Consider the following 25,625-nt stretch of genomic DNA (forward strand, 5'->3'; position numbering starts at 1 on the left):
AGTTTTAGCGGCAATAAAAATGAGTTTTAGCGGCAATAATAATGGTCGCTAAAGCCTTTACCAGCAATTACATATTGGCCATTGTAGCTGGCGTCGGCAAAGGTTTTAGCGGCCATTAAAATGAGTGCTGATAAAACCCCCTTTTACGGCCGACAAAAGTCAATCAGTTTTAGTGGCGATTATTACTGGCAATTTAAATGGCTACTAAAATCGCTCTTTTCTTAGATTATATATTTTGTAGCTTTTGTTATTGCTGCTAATTTATTTTTAATTGCTAATAAAAGAAATATTTTTTGTGGCAAATATAATGGCTATCAAACTTTATATGAATTCACCTTTATCCTGGTATCTCATGTAGCCTTTAAAATTTTGTTTAAGTGACTTTTTAACTACTTTTTTTATTGTTGGTAAAATTAAGAAAAGTTATTTCCAACATTTTCATACCATGCTATGCCTGCCTATTTTATATTAGAATAACAATTGTAATCATTTGAAAAAAAACTCCTCATAAAATCCACAACAAACAAAAACAAATACTAATTCATAAATTCAAAGTGTCAACTTAACAAAAATGCTAAACTATTTGAATCTAACTAGTATCTTTTTAAATCTAATAAGTTGTGCTATCAAATAGCTATAAAAAGACAATATGAGACAACTAAAAGATTCTACATCTCTTAATCACAATGAAGTCTTGCCACTTGCCAAATTTTTGAACATCATAATATATGTCCTGAAATGATAAAAAAACAAAATCATATAAACAACCACATATGAAGTTTATCAATAATTAATCGAACAACTATGTAACATTCACAAACTCATGCTAGCATATCAAGGAATTGCTACTAAAAAATTCAATCAAAACTAATATACAAAACGTCTATTGTATGAAACATAGGCTATATTTTTGCAGTAGTCTTTTGTTCAAAAGTAAATTTCTACTGGAAGATCTCAAAGGCTGGTATAAGCTCAAAATCAACTTTATTTCTAATCTTCATATGATAATTAATGCCTTTTTCAACTAGATGGATTACCATTGGATTATTTTCATTCTGTAGTTGAATTAATCCAGTCATTCTCAGCAGGAAGTTAAGAGGAGGACTAAATCTCTAAATATTTCACAATGTCAATAATTCATGTGACAGTTAAGGAGACATTAGATTTGCAAATACAAAACCATATAAATTCATTAATTCTCAGGTTTCGATAACACAATGAAAAAATCTTTAAGTCATAGCATATATAACATCATTAAAAAAGAAAAACATATCTGCCATAGTTTGGCTTCATTCAACTGATGCAGCTTCTTTGTATCTCTTGTGCTAGATTCTCGACATGGCCATATATGGAATAGTAACTGCATAGATTTATATTTTTCACTATTAGCCCAAAATTGGTAAACATAAATGAATCCGACAATCATCCCCACTTGTAGAAATAATTTTAAGATTCATAAGACTTTACAGTATATCATATATGCATTCTAGAGACAAGAAAATTTGACTTTAAATTGAATAAGAGTCACATATCACACTAGAATAATTGCATACCATCCAATTACATAGCACCAAATATACCAAGGATGAGAACATAAAGCATTACAATTCAACTTCACAAAAAACTTCTAGAAATGAAACAGGAAAAAGATGGCACAAATCAGAAAGCACTCTATTGCCACAAATTACCCAATGAAGGATTTCTAGAATCAAGTCTTGGGAATTTGTTGGGGGGCTTTTATTACTAATTGAAATGTAAAAGAAAGGCCACGATGTTCCGGCCTTAAATATATATGGTAGTTGTTACTTATCAGTATAACCATATACAAAGATAATACACCAATTCTATCCTACATTTTATATTAATACTTTAATTAAAAAAATCATCTTTAAAAAGGCTAAAAGAATACCTATGAGACTAATCATAAGAAAAAAGTTCATGAAACTAGCTTTAATGTTTCATCCTGATATGAGCAAGTGACTGAAGGATCAAATGGACATGTTTAAGAAGCATGTAGCTTGTTATCTAGTAAGAACAAGAAATCATCACCTATTTGATCCAAATCAAATATTATCCCGCTAGCCTATTTCATAATATGATTAGACAAACACACTCCGATAACATCTTTACAGTAGCTAATTATTGCAAGGGCAAGCTTCTACAAAACATAATTGAAATATAACTCAAGAAATTCTTGTTACAGCATTAATCCTCCTCTTGAAATAAAATTTTACGTCATCTAGTAGTTTAATCTTCCACCAATATTTAGCCACTGGCCAAATTATGTAAATATAAGTTCAAAAGTAACTACTGGTAATTTGGCTAAAGAGCCTTATTTCTTTAATGCACAAAGAGACTCGGTATAGGGAGTAGTGAATTTATAGTTTGAGATATAATTAACATACTACCTTCAAATACTAAACAATAGTAATTATTCAATGTTGAAACTATCTTCTGTCATCTTATGAGTAGTATTACCTTTGGCCTTGACCAAAGGAGCTATTCCATGTTATACAAGATCCAGAAATTTAAAAAAAATAAGGAACATAACAAAATATTATGGTCAATTAATAAAAGTGACTTACGTCCTTGAAAAATTATGCAATTTGCAAGTGAACATACTCCAATAGCCCAGATTCAAAATCGATTATTACGCATATCTGCAGTTATAAATTATTAATTAAATTCAAATAAAGAATGATGTGGTTCTCTTGTTCTGTAGCTGACCTAATTAATTGGTATTTGGATGAAGTGAGTCACATGAGATATGCTCTTAAAGAATCATTTGAATTAGAACATAAATCTTACCCTAATTCTAGGGAAATAAGTGAGGATGATAATAAAATGAAACTTCAAAATTAGCTTCCTCTATTGTAAAACATTCTATTGACCAATGTTATTGATTTCATCAATATCCTTTGTCAGCTCTATATGATTTCAAAGCCAAGATATAACAAATAAGATATATTGTCCAACATAAAGTAAATCTACTAGATAGTTTAGCAGTAACTAGTAGGAAAGAGGGACGTTACTATACAATAAATCTTAGTATGTTTGACGTCAAACCTGAAAAAAGAGACACCACAAAAAAGGTTAGTTTTTGGATTCCAAACCCTCACTTTTTGACTCCGTCCAATTCTCGAAATATTGGGGGACCTTCAGCACGTATTAAAAAATTTAGCTTACTAAAAATTGCATTAAATTAATTACTCATATTGATTATCAAACTTCAACCTAGAAATTTTAATCAAACATCAAGAAGGCAATCCGACTTCTTGAAATTTTTTAATTCAACTCAAACGCGGTATAAAAACTTGAGAATTTTAAAAATGAAAAATCAACAACTGACCTGAAACAAGTAGATTGAAGTAATTCACATCTTTGGGAAGCGGTGAAGATAATTACTAATCAATTTTACTCGATTTTGGACTTCCGAAGATCAAAGGAGATCTACCATTTTTCTCTAAGGATTTAAAGCCCTATCGTTATGGGTTTCTATGGAGAGAGGCAACATAGCAATGTGGAGAGATAGAGTGTAGACGTCAAGAGAGATGCATTCTATGAAGGCTCTAAATGATAAATTCAATATATGAATAAAAAGAAATACATTTCCTATAGGATGCAAAAATAAAATTAAAGGAGGGAACAACAAAATAAATTGGAGGAAAAATAGACTAATAAAAAGTTTTCTAAAAACTTGCTAGTAGCTTTTACTGGCCACTTTTGTTAATTGTCAATGAAAATGTAGTTTTCATGGCCAATATTCATTTGCCAATAAAATATTGAGTCTAGCGAATAAATTGCCGGCTATATATTTATTGTCGCTAAATAATGGCCGTTAAAAGTCTTTTTTGTAGTAGTGGCATAAATGAGAGTAATATGATGCGGCGCACAGCCTGATCCTATAAATATCCTCACAATCAGGTCCTCGGCCTCACTCAGTCATCAATCTCTCTAGTGTCTCCGGCTCTCAGAAAACACGAAAATCGGCCCAAACAACAATAACATGATGTATCAATAAGAATAACAGAGACTGGGATATGATATGCGAGTAAAAATTGCGACTGAGTACAAATAGCATTTAACAGGAAATTAACATGTAACGTGGACTCTGTGGGACCTAATAGTACCAACACATAGCCTAAATATGGTTTCTAACATGATTTACAATCAAATTTCTATAACACATAGAGATCATATAGCTAACAGCAAGATATTCAACTTTACAGTTTCAAGGGGCAGACCAAGTCACAGTCCCCTCGGTGCACGCCCACATGCCCATCACCTAGCATGTGCGTCACCTCTAAAGTAATCACATGATACAAAATTCGGAGTTTCATACCCTCAGAACTAGATTTATAACTGTTACTTACCTTAATCCGAGCAAGATGTTACTCCAAAATGTCCTTGCCTCGCAATTCGGCCTCCAAATGCCCCGAATCTAACCATAAACATTACAATACAATCAATACGGGTGAAAGGAATCAATTCCACAAGAAAAATTAGAGATTATAGCCCAAAATTCGAAATCGGCTCAATCCCGGCCCTCGGGCCCATGTCTCGAAACCCGACAAAAGTCACAAAACCTGAAAGCCCATTCATTCACGAGTCTAACCATACCAAATTTATCAAAATCCGACACTATTTGGTCATCCAAATCCTCAAAATTCACTTTCCAAATCCTTAGCCCTAAAACCCCAAATTTCACTTCAAAAACTCACCAACTAGGTGTAAAATCAGTGGGGAAACATCATTATTGAAGAAAGATTAACACAAGGAGCTTACCTCAGTAATCCCTTCGAAAATCCACTCAAAAATCTCCAAAGTCCGAGCTCAAAGTGATAAAAATGGTTAAAAATCTCAAAGTCTCGTATTTATAGTTTCTACCCAGACCTTTCACACCTGCAACTACTTAGTCGCTTCTACGGACTCGCAGGTGTGCCCCAGAGCCCGCTTCTCTGCTTAGCTCTGCACCTGCGTCCAACTTTTCGCTCAAGTGGACTCGCTTCTGTGAGACAAATCTTCTCTTCTGCGGAGTCAACCTTCAAGGCCAAATGTGCATCTGCAACCTTTCTGCCGCATCTGCGGTCACGCAGGTGCGGAAAGGACCCTGCACCTGCGACTTCTGCCATCCTCTTCCTTACTCATTTCTATGACCCCTTCTCGCTTCTGCGAACTTGCACTTACGGTGCCCACTCCGCAGGTGCGGTTACACCAGCAACAACAAAACTCCAGCTGCTCTTTAAATTCAATCCAAGTCCGTTCAACCACCCGAAAATAACCCGAGGACCCCAGAACCTCAACCAAACATACCTATAGTCTCATGTCCCAAACGAACTTAGTTGAATCCTCAAATCACCTCAAACTATATCAAAAACACGGATTACGCACAGATTCAAGCCTAATGAACTTTGAAATTTCCAAAATTCTACAAACGACGCCGAACCTATCAAATCACGTCCGATTGACACCAAATTTTGCACACAAGTCATAAATGACACCATGAACCTACTCCAATTTCCGTAAATCCAATCTAACCCCGATATAAAAAAGTCCACTCCTGGTCAAACTTTCCAAAATTCCAACTTTCGCCAATTCAAGCCTAATTCTACAACAGACCTCCAAATCACAATTCGGATGTACTCCTAAGTCCAAATTCACCTAACGGAACTAACAGAACCATCAAAATTCAAATTCAAGGTCATTTACACATAATTCAACATCCAGTCAAATTTTTCTCCAACTTAAGCTTTCAAATAAGAGACTAAGTGTCTCAAATCAATCTAAACTCTCTCTGGACCCGAACCAACTAACCCGATAAGTCATATAACAACTATAAAATAAAAAAGGTGCAGTAAATGGGGGAACTAGGCTACAACTCTCAAAAAGATCGGTCGGGTCATTACAGGGCCTTTTCTAGTTCGGCTCGGAGAATCGGAGGTCCTTGAGGGCCCCATCTCATTGTTCACTAAGAGCCTTGTACATGTCCTTCTTCTAGACTTGCTCTTTAAGATCGAACTCGAGTTGACTAATCTCCAAGCGGGACCAAAAGAAGATTTCATGATTAAGCACTGAAGCCTGAAAAACAATGAAGTCATTAGAACACACCTAAAACTAAGCAAGGTTCGCAAAGGGTACGAAGGGTAGACGCCTTACTCGATTCAGTGCGTGTAGTGCCTCATTGAAGAGGCTTTACGTGCCTACTTCATTCATATTTTCTTGGTCATCCTCGGTCACCAAGAAATGAAGATGGATATGCCTATCGAAGCGGACAGGACCCGGACGTCCACTAGGATAGTAAGAATGACCGTTCTCTTGCGGTCTGGGTCCACACTCGAGGCAGGGAACTGCTTCATTAGTTTCATCCTCGAGCTCGGCTTGCCCGCCCCTATGGCACATCCTTTTTTGGGACCTCCAGTTGACCAAGCTCGGAAAATTCCTCCAATGCGGCCATGTCCATGTCGTCGAAGAACGTGTTGAGGGAATTATATAGGAAAAGCCCTCCTTACCCACTTGAGCCTCTTCAAGCATGGACTCAATATAGGACAGCGTCTCCATGATGTCAATGACACATGCTACCTCCTTCAGGATAGGAACGACTTCTCGAGAGCCCACAGCCCCTATCTCTCTCACTGGTTCCCGAGCTAAAGGGGGATCAACCTCAAGGCCATCTTTCCCCACTGCCCCATGTTCCCCCTTGTTAAGGGTTGACCCATAAGCAGTGAACTCAAGGTCGTCGTCCTCAGAATAGTCGTTGAGCATGTAGAGGGAATCAGAGTTTGGTACCCTGGACTTGGCGCTCGTTTTGATTTTCTAGACCCGGATGTTCACATTCTTCTTCTTCACCTTGGCGTACGGGGAGCCCGAGGACTTCCTCTTCTTCTTCTTTTCTCCTCAGTGGCAGCACCGAGTTGTCCTAAAACAGAGGGTTTGGCAAGTGAGGATGAATAAAGAAGACTTAGCGATGTGTAAGCCAAGAGTACGAAGATAATCATTCAAGAGGGAGCCTTACCATGAGAACGGGCCTCCCACTTGCCCTTATGCGTGCTCAGAGTATGGAATTTGTTTGAAGATCCCCTCGATCCACTCCTTGAAGTGGGGGACTGCATTAGGAACTTGGGAAACCGTTGCATAATTATGAAAATAGGCAATTAGAAAAAGAATAAAAGGGAATGCTGAATACTCGAGAAGGAAAAGACTTACAGGAGGCGTTCCACTTCTCCGGGAATGACATCTCTTGACTGAGATAACTGTCACGACCCAAAATCTAACTAGTCGTGATGACACCTAACCCAACTCGCTAGATAAGCCAATTAACAATTATCCAATTCAAATGAGATTTACCGAGAGAATAAATGATGAAATATCTGAACTTTGTACAAAAATTCCAAGGATTGGTAGAACAAATCATGAGCTTCTAAGCTTTAAAGTTTACAACGCTAGTATGAAAATAAATACATCATCTGTTTGAAATATACATAAATAAATTTTTTATAAATCTAAAGCTACCATGAATAAGAGGCAGCTATAACCGGAACGCAGGTTCATCTTCAAAGCCAACTCCCATCATATACAGCAATATAAACTCCAAAATCTGCACGCAAGGTGCAGAGTGTAGTATGAGTACAACCGACCCCATGTACTCAATAAGTAACAAATCTAACCTTAGGTTGTCATTAGAGATGAGATTGAACAACAATCAGAGTCCAACACCAACAACCAAGAATAACTCGTAATAGTATAATGAAAAAACCATACAAATGATACTCAAAAATATGATACTCAGGTCATTCACAATTGCACAAAATAGGCATGCTTCTCAGATATAACAGTAAAAATCCAAATCTTTCACCGAAATCACCAAAAATATGAGTATATCAGAAAAACTGTGATTTTTTCCAAAAACTTTCAGCAATAGATAAGATGTTTCATTATCAGATGGCATGAGGAAAGTACATCTCTATGCCTACATGTCAATGTACATATAAAGTCATGAATGTCACAATACCGTACACCATGAAGTAATGCATATTTATAACTACATGCCAAGTATGAATGTCAAGTGCAATGCACCACAGTGATAAACTCATGTGCTCATGCTCTCGGAGTAGTCAACCTCACTCAGCACGCTCAATCACTCAGTCCTCCAAATCATTCAATCCTCCCAGTTACTCAATCCTCCAAGTCACTCAGTCCTCCCAATCACTCGGCACTGGCGCTTGGCACTCTTGCTCAGTAGGTACCTATGCTCACTGCTGGTATGTCAGACTCCGGAGGGGAGGATCCTGTCCAAGCGCTAATATGAGCCAATTATAGCATGAATCAATAAAGCCTGTTAAGACGTGCAACCCGGTCCCATAAATATAAATCACACTCAGGCCCTCGACCTCACTCAGTCATCATCCTCTCCGGTCTCTCGGCCTCACAAATCTCATGCCAATTAGCCCAACAATGATAACATGTTGTGACAACAAGTGATAACAGAGAATGGGATATGATATGCAAATGAATGGATATGACTGAGTATGTAGTTGCAATTTAAGCAAATAACTGAACAATAGAAATGACCTCAGTGGGTCCCAACAGAATAAGTATATAGCCTAAACATAGTTTCTAACATGGATCACAACTCAATTACTCTAGCACGTAGAAATTTTATGGATAGAAACAAGGTTAGGTAAATACACTGTACCACAGAATCAACCGAGTCATAATTCACACGATGCACACCCACACGCCCGTCACCTAGCATGTACATCACCTCAACACCAAACCCATAGCACGTATATTTAGGGGTTCATACCCTCAACACCAAGTTTAGAAGTGTTACTTACCTCGAACAAGTGGAATCCAATACCGAGCAAGCTAAACAATACTCTAGAAATATCATCCCATGCGTATCAACCTCAAAACGACTCGAAACTAGCCAAAAGCAACTCAAATACATCAAATAATGTCTAAGGAAAGAATCCCAAACGATAAAGGTCGAATCTTTAATCAAAAACCTCAAGTCAACCAAATTCAAACCTGTGATCGCACCTCGAAACCTGATAAAATTTACAAAATCCGACAACACATTCAATTACGAGTTCAACGATACTAGTTCTACTCAAATCCGACTCCGAATCACTGTTCAAAACTCAAAAATTTACTTTGTGAAATTTTAGGCAAAACCCACAAATTCCTCTTCGAATTTCATAATCCAAATGCCAAAAGCAAAGATAGATTCATGTACTATAATCAAATCGAGTCAAGAATGCTTACCCCAATGCGTGTGGTGAAATTCGTCTCCAAAATCACCCAAATCTGAGTTCCCCAACTCAAAATATAAGAAAATGAACCAAGCTTCGAATTAATACTGTCTGCCCAGGCCTTTCCGCACATGTGGAATAGTAGCCGCTTCTGAGGCGTTGCCTTTGTGAGTACAAACCCGCTCATGCGGAGACCACTGCTATTCCGATATCTTGCACCTGCGGACCACAATCCGCTTCTATGACAACACATGTGCGATGTCCCTTCCGCTTCAGCGAAGCACTCGACAATCTTGCTTTCCCGCTCCTGCGCAACCATTCCTGCATCTACGCTCCCGCAGATGCGCTTAGTTATACGCATCTGCGACTTCACGCCCCAGCTTGATTTTTTGCTTCTTCGCCACCTCGCCCGCATTTGCGTATCCGCACCTGTGCCCAAATGTTTCGCAGGTGCGGTCACACCAGGTATCAAAATTCTCAGCAATGTTACCATGAATTCGAAATGGTCTGAATCAAACCGAAACACACCCGAGCCCCTCGAGGCCCCGTCTGAACATACCAACAAGTTCCAAAACATAACACACACCTACTCTATACATAACAATATCAAAAACACAGACCTACTCAAATCATACATAACAATATCAAAACGATGAATCTCATCTCACATCAAATTTAATGAACTTTGAATCTTTCGACTTCCAAAACTCGTGCCGGACCTTATCAAATCAACTCGTAATGAACTCATTTTCACACAAGTCCCAAATGACATAACGAAGCTATTTCAATTTCTGGAACAAGTATTCAAGTCCGATATCACCAAAGTCAACTCCCGGTCTAACTTATGAACATTCCAAACCTTCAAATTTCCAACTTTTGCCAATTAGTGCCAAAACCTTCTAGAATATCCAAATACAAATCCGGGCAAACGTCCAAGTCCAAAATCACCATCCGGACCTAATGGAACCATCAAACCTCTGATCTGAGGTCAAATATTCAAAAGTCAAACTTAGTCAACTCTTCCAACTTAAAACTTCCTAGTTGAGAATCTTTCTCCCAAATCAATTCCGATTAACCTGTGATCACGCCCAACTTTAGTCCTAAAAAGGATAAGCGGCCGCTGCAAATATAATTCGGTCTAAAAGTCTGGAGTCGAATCCCATAGAGAACTAAGAATTAGCTATATCTGTTTAATAATCACTAAAAAGACAAGTTTGAACAATTTTCTAAATTATAAAGATTGAGATTTATATTTTTAACTAATTAACTAGCAAAAACTAGAAAATAGTAAAATTATCAACTAACGAGACAAAGGATTGGAGACTAAATTAAGGAGGTCTAGAGTTATGATTTCCCCAATTGTCGGAATCCTTCTAGTTATGTTCCCTACAATTTTGCCAATATATTCTCTACTAATCGTGAGCACTTTAGATGTCAGAATTCTCTCTCGAGCAACTACAATAATTTACTAGATATATTCTCTCAAACTATGCTAGTTGGCTTTATCTAACTGCTCATTATGACCACGTCAAGGCTTTGTTATTTCTAAACCTACCTTTAAACCCGCTGTATTTATTTCTCATATACGTCAGAAGTGACATTTTTCAACAACTACCTAAATATGTACTCTCTCTCGATCACTACACACTAAATAGGCACAGTCAATTGATGGCCATTCAATCAACAACAACAAACACGTAGTTGAACAAGTAGAGAAATCCAACGGCTCAATTATATAAAAACATAACAAGAATTTATCCTACAAAAGGTTCTATCAAAACCCTAGATAACAAATTAGCTATTATAATAATATGTAAAACTACAATACTAAAAGTCATAACCAACAATGAAAAAATTGGAAGAGGAAGGAAAAACTCGTAAAAAAATTCTCCGCCTTGCTCCTATTGTATCTCTGCCTCCTTAGGTCGAATCTGTATCAAAAATTGGTCTCCTCCCCTCCTTAGGTTTAAATTATGTCAAAAGTATGTATCCTCCCTCAAAAATACCATTTTCCATGTATATATGCCTAGTAGGGTCGGGCCCAAATAATTATACCTTCTCCTACGCGAAAAAGGATAAGTTTTTAGACCTGGACGGCCGCGGCCGCGGTATTTGGCAAGTATACTACCTCAGCCCGCCTCAGATCCGCGGTTGCAGTTTCGGCTGCATTTTTCACCCTGTTCCGTTTGGAATTTGGAAAAACATAAAACATTAAAGTTGTAGCCCTTTGAGTAGCTTTCTAACCATATATTGTGGAGCTCATATGGAGTTTGAGCGAAAAGTTATGTTTATTTTATTACACAGTGCGCAGTATGCCTACTCGATTCTTCGTTTTGTTGCTGTATAATATGTCGATCCCCGAATATGATCCCGGCTTAATTCTTTGGGCTTTTACTCAGGCTTCAAAGCTCCAAATCACTTGAATTCACTCCATAACATCTACATAGCTCGGAATCACTCCTACAAGGAATAAAACACACAATTAGTGCAAGACACTAGCGATTAAAGCTCAAACTCAATTAAAGTGCAGTAAATTTGAGTGTAATAAGTGACTAAAATAAGTAATTATAGCCTATCATCAACACCCCACACTTAAACCATTACTCGTCCTCGAGAAATCAAACTACACTTTTTTTATAGACACGACCTTTTTAAACAATTCTCCAACTCATCACACCAAGAGTATTTAAAATAGACTAAGCACAAAAGCGTAACATATTCACCTCAAGATTTGACTCACAAGTACCACGCATTATTCACAATTCACCCACTTACTCTAACATAGAGGTCACTGACATTACTTTTCCTTTATGAATAAAGTACCCTCACATAACAAAAGAGAGTAGTTCCACACAATAAAATTTAAGAACACTTAGGAACTCAAGATAGAAAGAATACACTCACTCTCAGAAATAACATTCATATGCCATAAAAGATGCACCATAAGCTTGCCCGTAGTGCACTACTCCACTAATCAAGCTCATTCAATCTAGGATCAATTAGGACTTTATTTGGTTGTAATGTAGGCTAGGGGACGGGTAGGATATATTTAGATATAAGAGTGACTACACCTCCCTAAGCACTTTAATGCATATACTTTAACATTCAAACCCCATACTTATGTCAAACCAAAACTCCACCTTCACATCAATATATATTACCACATTCTTATTTAAGCACACTTACATCAAGAGCCACCACTTATCAAGGAATTATTTTTTCACAACAATCCAACTATTTTTTTTTCTTTTTTTCTTTTTTCTTTTTTTTTTCCAATTCAAGTGGCTCTTACTTTTTTCAAAATAGTGCACCTTTCTCCTTATTTCATTAATTCCACTAAAAAGCTAAACCAACCATCCCACACTTTAACTTTTACACATTTCATAATAATTCAAGTGCTCATGAGAGGTTAAAAGGTTCGAGTAGATGATTAATTCAAACAAATGGGTAAGACTTGTAATGTGGTTGCCAAAGAAACAAGATTACATGTTCAAAGGGGTTAACTACGATACATAACAATTAGATGGGTAAAATATACATATCTGGCTCAACAAAGAAACACCTATATCACTTCCAAGACTGAACAAAACTACTATTTTGCTTTGCAAATACACAGGGCAAGTTCTAGGCATTAAATGCAATGCACAGAATATAACAAATCCTTACACACACATGGCACATAACTCACTCAGGATTGCACTCATCAAGACACTCTAGTCAAAACAGTTAAGCAAATTTAAGGTACTTATACAAGAGTCAAAAACTGAGTCTAAGCGTCACAACCAAAGTACTCACTATTCTCAAGGCATAACAAAGTCAAGAAATATTGCTTCAATTCAAAACACAACACAATGGCTCCTATTTCTAAAAAAGACTAACTACACCCGATTCAAATAAAACCCTTGGAAAAGAACTGTGGTTTAAAGAAAAACCAAGGGGTAATTGCTACACTATCTAACAAAAGAAAATCTTTTTGTTTTTTTCTTTAGACTTAAATCCCTCAAGAAAATTGTCTAATAGATCCATCGTAGGGAAAAGTCCAATCTTTTTTATTTTTTTAAAAAAATTATTCAATTAAACTAACACAACTAAAATAGCATAGAAAGTCACCCAGACAATCTCCTCACCCCACACTTAAAATTGTGTATTGTCCCCAATGCACATCATAACTAATAAAAGGGTAAAATAGACTACTTGATAGGCCAAAGGCCGAAGCACTAACAACTCATGGGGTACTCAGACTTCTTCCAAGCTTGGTCCTTCGCGCGGGTACCTCACACTTAGTTCCAACCATTTGGTTTGTTGTTGCATCCTTCCAATACCTTTGCTTTCCATGCTCCTAGAAAATAAAAATTGACACTACAAAAATAATACAATTTAAAAAAATAAATAATAAATAAAAGAAAGCAATAAAGCTGGGTTGCCTCCTAACAAGCGCTTGATTTAATATCGCGCCACGAGGCGAATCACTTTTTGCCTCCACCTCCAGCTTATGAATTGAACCCCCAATTTGGAATCAAGTTTTCGGCTATGCTCCAGACGTGGAGGAACAAATCTAATTGGCCCAAGCAACCATTGTACTATTCTACACTTCTTGGCTTTTAGATGAGGTATGTAATCCTGTCTTTCTGGAAAGAAAAAATCCAGAATGTAGGCACCTTGTTCCAAATTCCTTGACTTCTCAATCAGCTCAGATGACTCTATTTCTATATCGTCATCCAAGCACAATGTAGAAAAATGTTTGGAGTGAGGACAAATGTGCTCACATACATGAACTTCAAGACTTTCAGCATCCTCAACATCAATGATACTAGAGTCAACAAAATTTGTATCCTCAATGCCCTTGGCTGACTCTAGTCTCACTTCTTCAACATTGACATCCTCAAATTGTAGTTGGCTAGGTTGTTGATGTTCTACTCTGACCTCCTCAATTAACACCTCAAATTCATGTTCTTCTTGGCTACTATCATCAATATTGGTTTGTTGAGCATTAAAAGCTCCAACCACTTGACTCAATTGAGCCTCCAACATGTGAATAGTTACCTCTTACCTTTCTATCCGCAGTTGTTTCTCATTATTTTGTTCCAGAAGGCACTTTAACATATCCTTGATCTCCTTCAGGCCCGCATTCCCAGGTTCATTGTTCCTATTAAATTCACAAGAAAAGGTAGAACCATCATAGTAAGGGGTTGGGGGGAGATAAGAAATATAAGCACAACCATTAAGATGACCATTTTTACCACCACACACATCACACACATTCCACAAATAAGATTGAGTTGGTGCACATAACTCGCTCTCAGGAATATTTTAATAATTTTGATACGGGTGGTTTCCTTCACAATATGTATGAGGATGAATAGTAGAATTATCTACACCTAAATTCCCATAATTCCAAGATGTCATGTTTCTCGAATCAACAGTTATAAGAAAATACAAAAAAAAAAGTTCAAACTTGAACCCTAGCAATATATACAGCTACAACTACACCGTTAGTTCTCCAGCAACGGCGCCAAAATTTGATCACGCCCAACTCTAGTCCTAAAAAGGATAAGCGGTCGATGCAAATATAATCCGGTCTAAAATTCCGGAGTCGAATCCCACAGAGAGCTAAGACTTAGCTATATATGTTTAATATCACTAAAAAGACAAGTTTGAACAATTTTCTAAATTATAAAGATTGATATTTATATTTTTAACTAATTAATTAGCAAATACTAGAAAACGGTATAATTATCAACTAACGAGACAAAGGTTGGAGACTAAATTAATGAGATCTAGAGTTATGATTTCCCCAATTGTCGGGATCCTTCTAGCTATGTTCCCTACAATTTTGTCAACGTATTCTCTACTGATCGTGAGCACTTTAGATGTCGGAATTCTCTCTCGAGCAGCTACAACAATTTACTAGACATATTCTCTCGAACTATGCTAGTTGGCTTTATCTAACCACTCATTATGACCACGTCAAAACTTTGTTATTTCTAAACCTACCTTTAAACCCGTTGTATTGATTTCTCACATATGTTAGAAGTGACGTTTTTCAACAACTACCTAAATATATACTCTCTCTCGAGCACTACACACTAAATAGGCACAGTCAATTGATGGCCATTCAATCAACAACAACAAACACGTAGTTGAACAAGTAGAGAAATCCAACGGCTCAATTATATAAAAACATAACAAGAATTTATCATACAAAAGATTCTATCAAAACCCTAGATAACAAATTAGCTATTATAATAGTATGTAAAACTACAATACTAAAAGTCATAACCAACAATGAAAAAAAATAGGAAGAGGAAGGAAAAACTCGTAAAAAAATTCACCGCCTTACTCCTATTGTGTCTCTACCTCCTTAGGTCGAATCTGTGTCAAAAATTGGTATCCTCCCCTCCTTAGGTCTAAATTATGTCAAAAGTATGTATCCTCCCTCAAAAATATCATTTTTCCATGTATATATGCCAAGTAAGGTCGGGACCAAATAATTATAGCTTCTTCTACGCGAAAAAAGACAAGTTTTCAGGCCTGGATGGCCGCAACCGCGGTTGGGGCGCGATACGGGCGCGGTATTTGGCAAGTATACTGCCTCACTCCATCTCAGGTCCGCGGTCGCGATTTTGACTGCATTTTTCATCTCGTTTCGTTTGGAATTTGGAAAACGTAAAACATAAAAGTTGTATCCCTTTGAGTTAGCTTTCCAACCATTTATTGTGGAGCCTAAATGGAGTTCTGAGAAAAAAGTTATGTTCATTTTACTAGACAATGCGCAATATGCCTACTCGATTCTTCGTTTTGTTGCTCTATCATCTGTCGATCCCCGAATACGATCCTGGCTTAATTCCTTGGGCTTTTACTCAAACTTCAAAGCTTCAAATCACTTGAATTCATTTCATAACATCTTTATAGCTCAGAATCACTCCTACAAGGCATAAAACACATAATTAGTGCAAAACACTAGCGATTAAAGCTCAAACTCAATTAAAGTGCAGTAAATTTGAGTGTAATAAGCGACTAAAATACGTAATTATAGCCTATCATTAACTTGAAAACCAGAATCGATGATTCACTAAAATTATAATACATTATATGAAGCTACTCAAGACTTCAAATGGCTGAACAGAAAGCAAATGCTCAAAACTACCGATCGGGTCGTTACAATGAGGTCTTCGATTTTCAACCCGAACGAACCTTCCCTTCCAGCCTCGATCTTTGTCCTTGTCGATGCTTGAGAACAGAGCCTTGCTGACTCAACGAACGAGCTTGATTATCCCCTTCGGAAGATTCGGGAACTGTATAGACGAAGTAGATGGTCGAGGGTGAACCAATGTGCTTCGGTATTGTTCACGAAGTATCGAAGGGGGATTACGATTCTCCAAAAGGGATGGGTCAATTTGCCTATGGCAGACCTCGTACCTTTTACAGATGTCAAGCACTATGGGGTCCACCGGAGCGAACGTGAAGGGGTAAGTGTAAAAACTTAATTACCCCTCTACATGAGTGATGATATCGTCATTGGGCCCGGGGATGACCACCTCATTGACCTCCCAATTATAGTCCACCCAGACTGTGGGTAGTATTAACTCAGTAACGAAGCATATGTACCTTCATTCTCCCTTGCCTCGGTCCTGTTGACTAGAGGTGTTCTCGACATTAAAATCGTTCCCAATAGAGCAGCCCCCGGGTACAAAGCTCTTCAATGGGGGCTTCTGGGCCACCTCAGGAATGTCCATCTCGGCGTCTGTGGCGGGGTTGGAAGATGAAGGAGCAATTTGCTGAGGCACAAATTTGGAAGTTTTTTCCATCAGAATCTGGGAAATATGAAGGTTTGAAGAAAATATATGAAGATTTGAAAATGGGATAAAGATATGAAGATCTGGGTTGAAGATTCAAAGAGAATGTATGAAGATTGAGGATGATGATTTGAAGGTGTGAGGAGCAATGTGAAGATTTGAATGAGTTAAAAGTAAGTAGAGAAGTCGAGGGTAAGTCGAATAAAGGGAAATTTTTTCTTTTGTAACACAAATTGTAACACACAAATCAAAGCAATAAAAATTTATTTTCTGCCCTTCAGTTACTTTTAAAAGACTTTGCCCATTTGTCCTATTCTTCATTCACGACTGGGCTCGAACCGAGGGTCCAATTGAGGACGAGGTCATTGTTCAATCTAAGTTCAGACTTGGTCATAACATTGCAATTGGTTTGATCGTTTATTTTGTCTCTAATTAATTTATCTAATAGTCTTAATTATTTATGTTGAATTAAACTTGTATTCATAAAATCGCATACAAATTTAATTGTTATTCAATTTTGGGGTAAACAATATTTCCCAAAAATTAGGAACTGAAGTCCGAATTTATTTAAAAAATTGGCATAACTGAACCCTACTTATTTTAATTGGATGGAATAGTTTAAAGAAAAGGAAAATAAATACAGCAGAGAATTTTAAGACACAAATTGAAGTCTCCCAACTAACTCAGAGTTAGGGGTGTCAATGGATATTTGAAAACCGACTAAACCGACCGAACCGTACCGCATCGAACCGATTTTTACGTTTCTTTCAAAAAACCCATAGATTTTTATATAAATCTATAACCGTACCGATAATTAGGGTAAGTTTTTTATTTTATAAAAATAAACCGAAAAAATACCGAACCGTACCGAATAAATTTTATATGTGAAAAATATATTTATATAGTAAGTTTAAAAATAATAAAGCATTAAATTTATTCTTTGGGTCTTGGAATTATGAAAACTATTACAAGCCAACAAGTAATTAAACTCAAAATACCAAGTAATCAAGGGCCCACCTGGAGAACAAGGGAAAACAAATCAAGTTTCAAGGAAGATTGGCACAAGTATTGGTAATCAGGCACCCACTTGGAGGAACGAGGGAGAACAAGCCAAAGAAAGGCAGTTGTAAGAAGAAGATGGACCAAGTTTCAGAAATCAGGCATCTACCTGGAGAACAAGGAAAAGCAGTTAAAGATTCAGCAATCAAGCATCCACATGGAAAACAAGGAAAGACAGTTGAAATATCAGCAATCGGGCATCCACCCGGAGAACAAGGAAAGACAGTTGGAATATCAGCAATCAGGCGTCCACTTGAAGAACAAGGAATAACGGTTGAAATCAGCAATCAGGCGTCAACCTGGAGAACAAGGAACAACAATTGAAGTATCAGCAATCAGGTGTCCACCTGGAGAACAAGGAACAACAGTTGAAGTATTGGAAATCAGGAGCCCACCTGGAGAACAAGGGAACACATTTCAAGTTTCAGCAATCAAGAGCCCACCTGGAGAACAAGGGGATACATTTTGAGTTTCAGCAATCAGGAGCCTACCTGGAGAACAAGGGAATACAATTCAAATTTTAAGTAACCAGGAGCCCGCCTGTAGAACAGAGGATATGCAACAATGGTCAAAGGAAGATGTTTAAAGGTTCAGCAATGAGGTGCCAGCCTGGAGGAAAGAGAAAGCATCTCAAAAATATAATTCAAGTTAGCAGAAAAAGGAACTTCCGCTGGAAAATACAAGTCAATGAGGCAACAAGAATCACAAGATCAAGCTTGAGAAGTATAGAATAGATATTTGTAATTCATAGATCATATTTTAGTCTAGCTTTTTTATTTTTGTCATGGTGTAATAAGGAGGTCAGTAAGCAGTAGCAACAGCAGTAACAATTGTAAAATCACAGCTTTATGGTAGTCCCAGCTACTGAAACTTCCCGAACTACATTGACCTGATTCCTTTATAGCCAAGGATATGTAGGAAACCTTTGAAGCAGAGGTTCGGTCAAATCTTCCAAAAAATGCTTTCCACAGAGTATTCAAACGAACAAAAATCGCTCGTATCTGCTCACTTTATTTTTGCACGAAAACTCTTCATGTTTCTGGGCAAAGAGGGGCAGCTGTGAGCACGTGATTTTTGCCTCACACGAATTACTCCAAAAGAATTCCCAAAATTAGGTCTTTTCTTTAAGATTACACACCGTAATTCCACCCCATATCGTCCCAAGGCGATTGGAGCAGTCGAGGCAGCCAACAAAAACATAAAAAAAAAATACTTCGAAAAATGGTAGAAAGTTCCAGGCAATGGCATGAAAAATTACCATTTGCGTTGTTGGGTTATCGCACTACTGTTCGTACTTCAGTGGGTGCAACTCCTTATTTGTTGGTACATGGAACTGAAGCGGTGATACCTGCGAAAGTTGAAATCCCGTCCCTTCGAATTGTCGTTGAGGCTGAGTTTGATGATGATAAGTGGGTCAAAACCCGTTTGGAGCAGTTGAGTTTGATTGATGAAAAAAGATTGGTAGTAGTGTGTCATGGCCAGTTATATCAGAAGAGAATGGCAAGAGCATACAACAAGAAGGTGCTTCCCCGGAAGTTTGAAGTAGGTCAGCAAGTGCTGAAACGTATTCTTCCACATCAGGCTGAAGCAAAAGGCAAGTTCGCCCCAAATTGGCAAGGGTCATTCATTGTGACCAGAGTATTTTCCAATGGTGCTTTATGTTTAATAAATATTGAAGGAAAATGTATAGACATGGCTATCAATTCTGATGCAGTCAAGAGATATTATGTATAATTTCTTTCTTATAATTGTTGATTGTTTGTACTTGGCATTGTTTCGAAGAATGAAATGACGAAGGCAATTTGTTCCGCTATCGAAACACTCTACCCTTTGTTCCCCCTTTTTGAGCCTTATTTGTTTCTTTCATACCCCTCTTTTGGAATCAATAACGAAAAGAAAGGAAAAGAAAGAAAAGAAAAAAAAGTGAAAAGAGAAAGTACAGCAACAAGGAAATTCAGATGTGAACTACGTTTGACCTGATTCCTGTTAAGGATACGTAGGCAGCTTTACAGCTCGGTCATAGTAAAATAAAAGTCAAAAGATCCCAAGCAAGAATTTGGGGCAGAAGTTGTGATTGTAATAAGAAATGTGATTCCAAAAGTTGTAATTCTAACCCATTTTGAAATTGCTTTGAGCCTTCAAAAGCTCACATTGTTGTCCAAAGAAAGACCTCCCGATCAATCTTCGAGAGATGCCAAGTCAAGCAAGTAAAGAGAATTCATATCAGGGACAACACTCCAGTTTAAGCAAGTGAAAATCAAAAAACGAGAGAGTCTTATTGATGAAAACCCTCATGGGCACCATGAGGCGACGAAAGCTGAGAGAAAATAAAAATGAGAGTCTTATTGGTGAAAACCTTCACGGGCACCATGAGGCGACAAGGAATTGAGGAATGAACAAATAAGAAAGGTTTGTCGGTGAAAACCCTTCAGGACACTGCAAGTCGAACAAGGTCCGTAAGTTGGCGGAAAGTAAATTGGGTTGTGGAGATCTTGGAGCACAAATTAAAACAATTGGAAAAGATATTGGTTAAATATACTGGGTTGATTAATCCAAAATGCATACCATGATCATTGGTGCCAGTGACTCCACTCAGATAAGTTCCTTTTCCTATCTCCAACAATCATCCAAATTTGGATTTTCTTCTTTATTCATAACTCTCAAAATCATTGCATTTCATTGCTGTTAATTCTACTCCTCTAAACCCCTTCCAAGCTTAGCCTTGTTTCAACGACTAAGAAGGAATTTCAAAGTTTACTACCAGCTTTGATATTGCACAAAGCAAAATGAGGCTAGGACATGCAAGAGATAATATGATGAAAAGTGGGACATAGAATGTAAGCAAAAGTTAAATCAGTGGAATGATTCAGTAATGTCGTGGGAGATGTACGAGTTAAGACAGAAAGGCCAGAAATGGAGAACAACAGTTGGGGATCCTGCAGTTAAGGATCAGTCAGAAGGTCAAAACAATCCTTCGACCATGTTCGAGGCAGTCGATCGAAGCAAAGCATGACAAAGAGAAAACCATCCCCAGTAAGAACGCCACAACTAACCACCACGTTTTTAACGGACAAGATTTTCTTTGATTTGAAACAGGGGCAAAGATGGCATTTATTTCAGGAGCACCCTATAAGGAAAGCAAGTACCATGCAGGTTTGATCGTAGAATTCTCAGGACCCTCCTGAAAAATGGAACTTAGTTTAAGATCTAAAATAATCATGAGTAGCAGAATTACAAGTGGAACTTCGAAGTTTTGCATGCTTGAGATACATTTTGGACATTACCCCTAGAGGGCTCAGAATTCAGCATAATTTGGGAAACCTTCATAGCCCCGGTCTCTCGGGCTGGCTAACAAGGGACCAAAAAGAACCCGTTTCTGATTCCTTTTTCTAAAAAAAAATATCTTTTCCCACCTTTTCCCCCTAAGCAGAAACACCATATTTTTCCACCTTTTTACCCTATGAGAACAAAGATTCTGACTTTTCTTCTTTCCCAGACTGGTGGTTATGATTTTCTGCTTCCTCAAACTTTCTCCCAAGAAGAAACACCATCTTTTTCCACCTTTTCCCCCGATTTAATTGGAAAATTTCAGGACCCTCCTGGATAATGGGACTTAGCTTTAATTCTAAATATTCATAAGTACAATATCTAGCATAACATCTACTTTGTGAAAATATAAGTTGGTTTGAATTTTTCATTTTTTTAAGACAATAATCAATTCGAAACTTCAGGACCCTCCTGGAAAATAGGACCTAGGTTAAAATCCAAAACAATCATAAGTAGTAAATATAGGACAAATGTGCAACAAAAGGAATATAAGTTGGCTTAAAGGTTTGCATAAGAGTTTTTAGGACCCACCTGAATAATGGGACGTAACTTTAAGCATTCTATTAGATAAGTAAGTGTTGTTAAAAGAGAGTACAGTTTAGCCTTGAAATTGTCATTCGTAAGATAAGCTTTAATTCAAAATTTCAGGACCCTCCTGGATAATGGGATGTAGCTTTAAGATTGTCTTAGATAACAAGATTCAACGGAAGTCATACCTCTAAAAAAAATATAATGTATCTTTGGAAACTTACTAGAGATTTTTCAGGACCCTCCTAGATAATAGGATATAGCTTATGAATTGTTAGAAATATTTGGTAAACTGATTCAATTAACGCTCACAAATGCGCCTAGTTACCAAACTGGGGCAGAAAATTTTCTTTTGTTGTCTATTTTGCTGAAGTCAGATGCCCGTCTGAAGAACAGGGAAGAACAACCCGGGTATTAAAGATAAAAAGTAGAGCATGACCAAGTAATCAGGGGCCCACCTGGAGAACAAGGGAAAACAAATCAAGTTTCAAGGAAGATTGACACAAGTATTGGTAATCAGGCACCCACCTGGAGGAACGAGGGAGAACAAGCCAAAGAAAGGCAGTTGCGAGAAGAAGATGGACCAAGTTTCAGAAATCAGGCATCCACCTAGAGAACAAGGAAAAGCAGTTAAAGATTCAGCAATTAGTCATCCACCTGGAAAACAAGGAAAGACAGTTGAAATATCAGCAATCAGGCATCCACATGGAGAACAAAGAAAGATAGTTGGAATATCAGCAATCAGGCGTCCACCTAAAGAACAAGGAATAATGGTTGAAATATAAGCAATCGGGAGCCCACCTGGAGAACAAGGGAACACATTTCAAGTTTCAGCAATCAGGAGCCACCTGGAGAACAAGGGGATACATTTCGAGTTTCAGCAATCAGGAGCCCACCTGGAGAACAAGGGAACACATTTCAAGTTTCAGCAATCAGGAGCCCACCTGGAGTTCAGCAATCAGGAGCCCACCTGGAGAACAAGGGGATACATTTCGAGATTCAGCAATATGGAGACCACCTGGAGAACAAGGGAATACAATTCAAATTTCAAGTAATCAGGAGCTCGCCCGTAGAACAGAGGATATGCAACAATGGTCAAAGGAAGACGTTTAAAAGTTCAGCAATGAGGTGCCCACCTGGAGGAAAGAGAAAGCATCTCAAAAATACAATTCGAGTTAGCAGCAAAGGAACTTCCGCTGGAAAAAACAAGTCAATGAGGCAACAAGAATCACAAGATCAATCTTGAGAAGTATAGAATAGATCTTTGTAATGCATAGATCATATTTTAGTCTAGCTTCTTTATTTTTGTCATGGGGTAATAAGGAGGTCAGTAAGCAGTAGCAACAACAGCAACAACAGTAAAATCACAGCTTCATGGTAGTCCCAGCTACTGAAACTTCCTGAACTACATTGACCTGATTCCTTTATAGCCAAGGATATATAGGAAACCTTTGAAGCAGAGGTTCGGTCAAATCATTCAAAAAATGCTTCTCACGGAGTATTCAAACGGGCAAAAATCACTCGTATCCGCTCACTTTATCTTTGCACAAAAACTCTTCATGTTTCCGGGTAAAGAGGGGCAGCTGTGAGCACGTGATTTTTGCCTCACACGAATTACTCCAAAAGAATTCCCAAAATTAGGTCTTTTCTTTAATTATGTGTTATTCTAGGAATTACTCTGCGATTTTCCTGATTGTTTGCATATCTTTGTGTGCATATTTAATTTTATTAATGCATTAAAAAATACAAAAAATATAGCATCTGCACTTAGGATTTGATTTTACATTTAATTTAGTAAAATGTTGTTTTACAAAAATGAAAAATTCACAAAAATAACGTATTTTTGCATTTTAGTGTTTAATGTCAAAAATTTTCGATTTTCTTTTAATTTGGTATCAATTATGTGTAATAATTAGTATTTTAAGATAATTTGGGTTTCTATAGATTAATTTAGGATTTTTAAGTTTTAATTTTTGAAAAAGAATTAATAAAAGAGAGGAAGCTAGATCTGGGCCAAAAATCCCCAGCCCAAACACAAAACCAATCCAAAACCCATTAGAAAACCATCCAAACCCGTTCGAACTGGTCCAAATACCCGGTCCGTCTCCAGCTTCAACCAAACGACGCCGTTTCAGGTATTTCAATCTGGACCGTTGAATTAGCCTGATCGAACGGTCCAAAGCCTTCCTCACAACCTGACCCGTTCCCATACCCGAACCGCCCCAGTTGCTACACCAAACGACACCGTTTAATTAAAAGGTTAATCGTATCCATTGGATTCCAATTATCCAATGGCCCAAATTAATTAGCTAATTTAATATACCCAAAACCCTTACCCCTACCCCAAACCAAACCCCCTACCTTTTCGTCTCTCACTATCTCTCAAAGACCCCCCCCCTTTAGCCCCGCCCTAAACCACATTCTGCCGCCCGCCGGAAATCGCCTATGGCGGCGGCCGGTGTCCAATCCTTTCTAAAATTACACCCCAGAATCCCCTTCACCTCCTCATCCTAAATACCCAAACCGTTTCCTTTGAATCGTAGCCGAACTCGTCGAATCTTCGATCGAAGTTTGAACCCCAAACCCTAGTTTACCCAATCGACCCCAAAAAGGAGGTGTGACAGCTCTGGCGACTCTGCTAGGGACAATCGAAATGAGCCCACAATGGTCGTTGTAGTATAGTGGTGAGTATTCCCGCCTGTCATGCGGGTGACCCTGGTTCGTTCCCCAGCAGAGTCGTCAGAGCTGTCACACCTCCTTTTTACTACACCCGGAAGGGTATAAGGGAGTTTTTCCAATTAAAGGACAATCGAAAAGGGATTTATTTCAATTAAAATTCAGAGTCGCCACTTAGGATAATTTATGGTATCCCAAATCACCGATTCAAATCCCGAATCAAGGAAAAGGTTGACTCTGTATTGCAGTCCGTGAACCAGAAATCCGGGTAAGGAATTCTGTTAACCCGGGAGAAGGTGTTAGGTCCGGGTTCCGTGGTTCTAGCACGGTCACTCAACTGTCATAACTGGCCTAATTATCTGATTTTGAACACTTTTAAACCTATGTGCATTTTTAGCTTTTAACCGCTTTTATTTATTTTAAAGAAGATTTAACGTCGTCTAAAATATGTCTTTGGATCGCGCCACATGAAATGCACCCGCAATACGAAACACATTTTTATTCAATGTTATTAAGATTTGGATTTGGGTCACATGAAATGCACACCCGAGTTTAGGAAGGTAAATTATTAAAATGGCGCGCCTAAAGAAACTACGTGTTTGCAACTTTGTGAGGGCCATGGAAATTTCACTAGGTGGCACGCCTCGATTTCTAAGGATAAAACAAGATTAATTATATGACGGCCATGCAATTGTTATTTTTGTTCGGCACAGAGCACCTAAATTTATCCTAACCAAAAGGTTTCTAAGCTAACTTACGATGGTCATAAATTGTACAATTATGCAAATATGGCACACCTTGATTTATTTTCTAAAAAAGGAATTATATTCAAACGGGAGCAATCATAGGAATTCTTGATTTACTGAAATTTATGTGAAGTCCAGAATTAAGTATTCCAAATGAGATTGTGAGTTAAAGATCAATAGGCCGCCCAGTTTGGGCCCAAGCTCAAATTGCGTAAATACAAAAAAAAAAAACTAACGACGGA

General features: G+C 37.8%; 1 long non-coding RNA gene across 1 annotated transcript; it reads right to left on the minus strand.

Moving 5' to 3' along the window:
• Positions 1-517: 517 nt before the first annotated feature.
• Positions 518-3,631, minus strand: LOC107772148 (uncharacterized). The gene is made up of 3 exons (XR_001644993.2): positions 3,350-3,631; positions 2,586-2,660; positions 518-1,360 (listed from the first exon to the last, which is right to left on the minus strand). It is a non-coding gene; the product is annotated as an uncharacterized LOC107772148 (long non-coding RNA).
• Positions 3,632-25,625: the final 21,994 nt, after the last annotated feature.

This window comes from Nicotiana tabacum, chromosome 16 (assembly GCF_000715075.1).
Source record: "Nicotiana tabacum cultivar K326 chromosome 16, ASM71507v2, whole genome shotgun sequence".
Lineage (NCBI taxonomy): Eukaryota > Viridiplantae > Streptophyta > Magnoliopsida > Solanales > Solanaceae > Nicotiana > Nicotiana tabacum.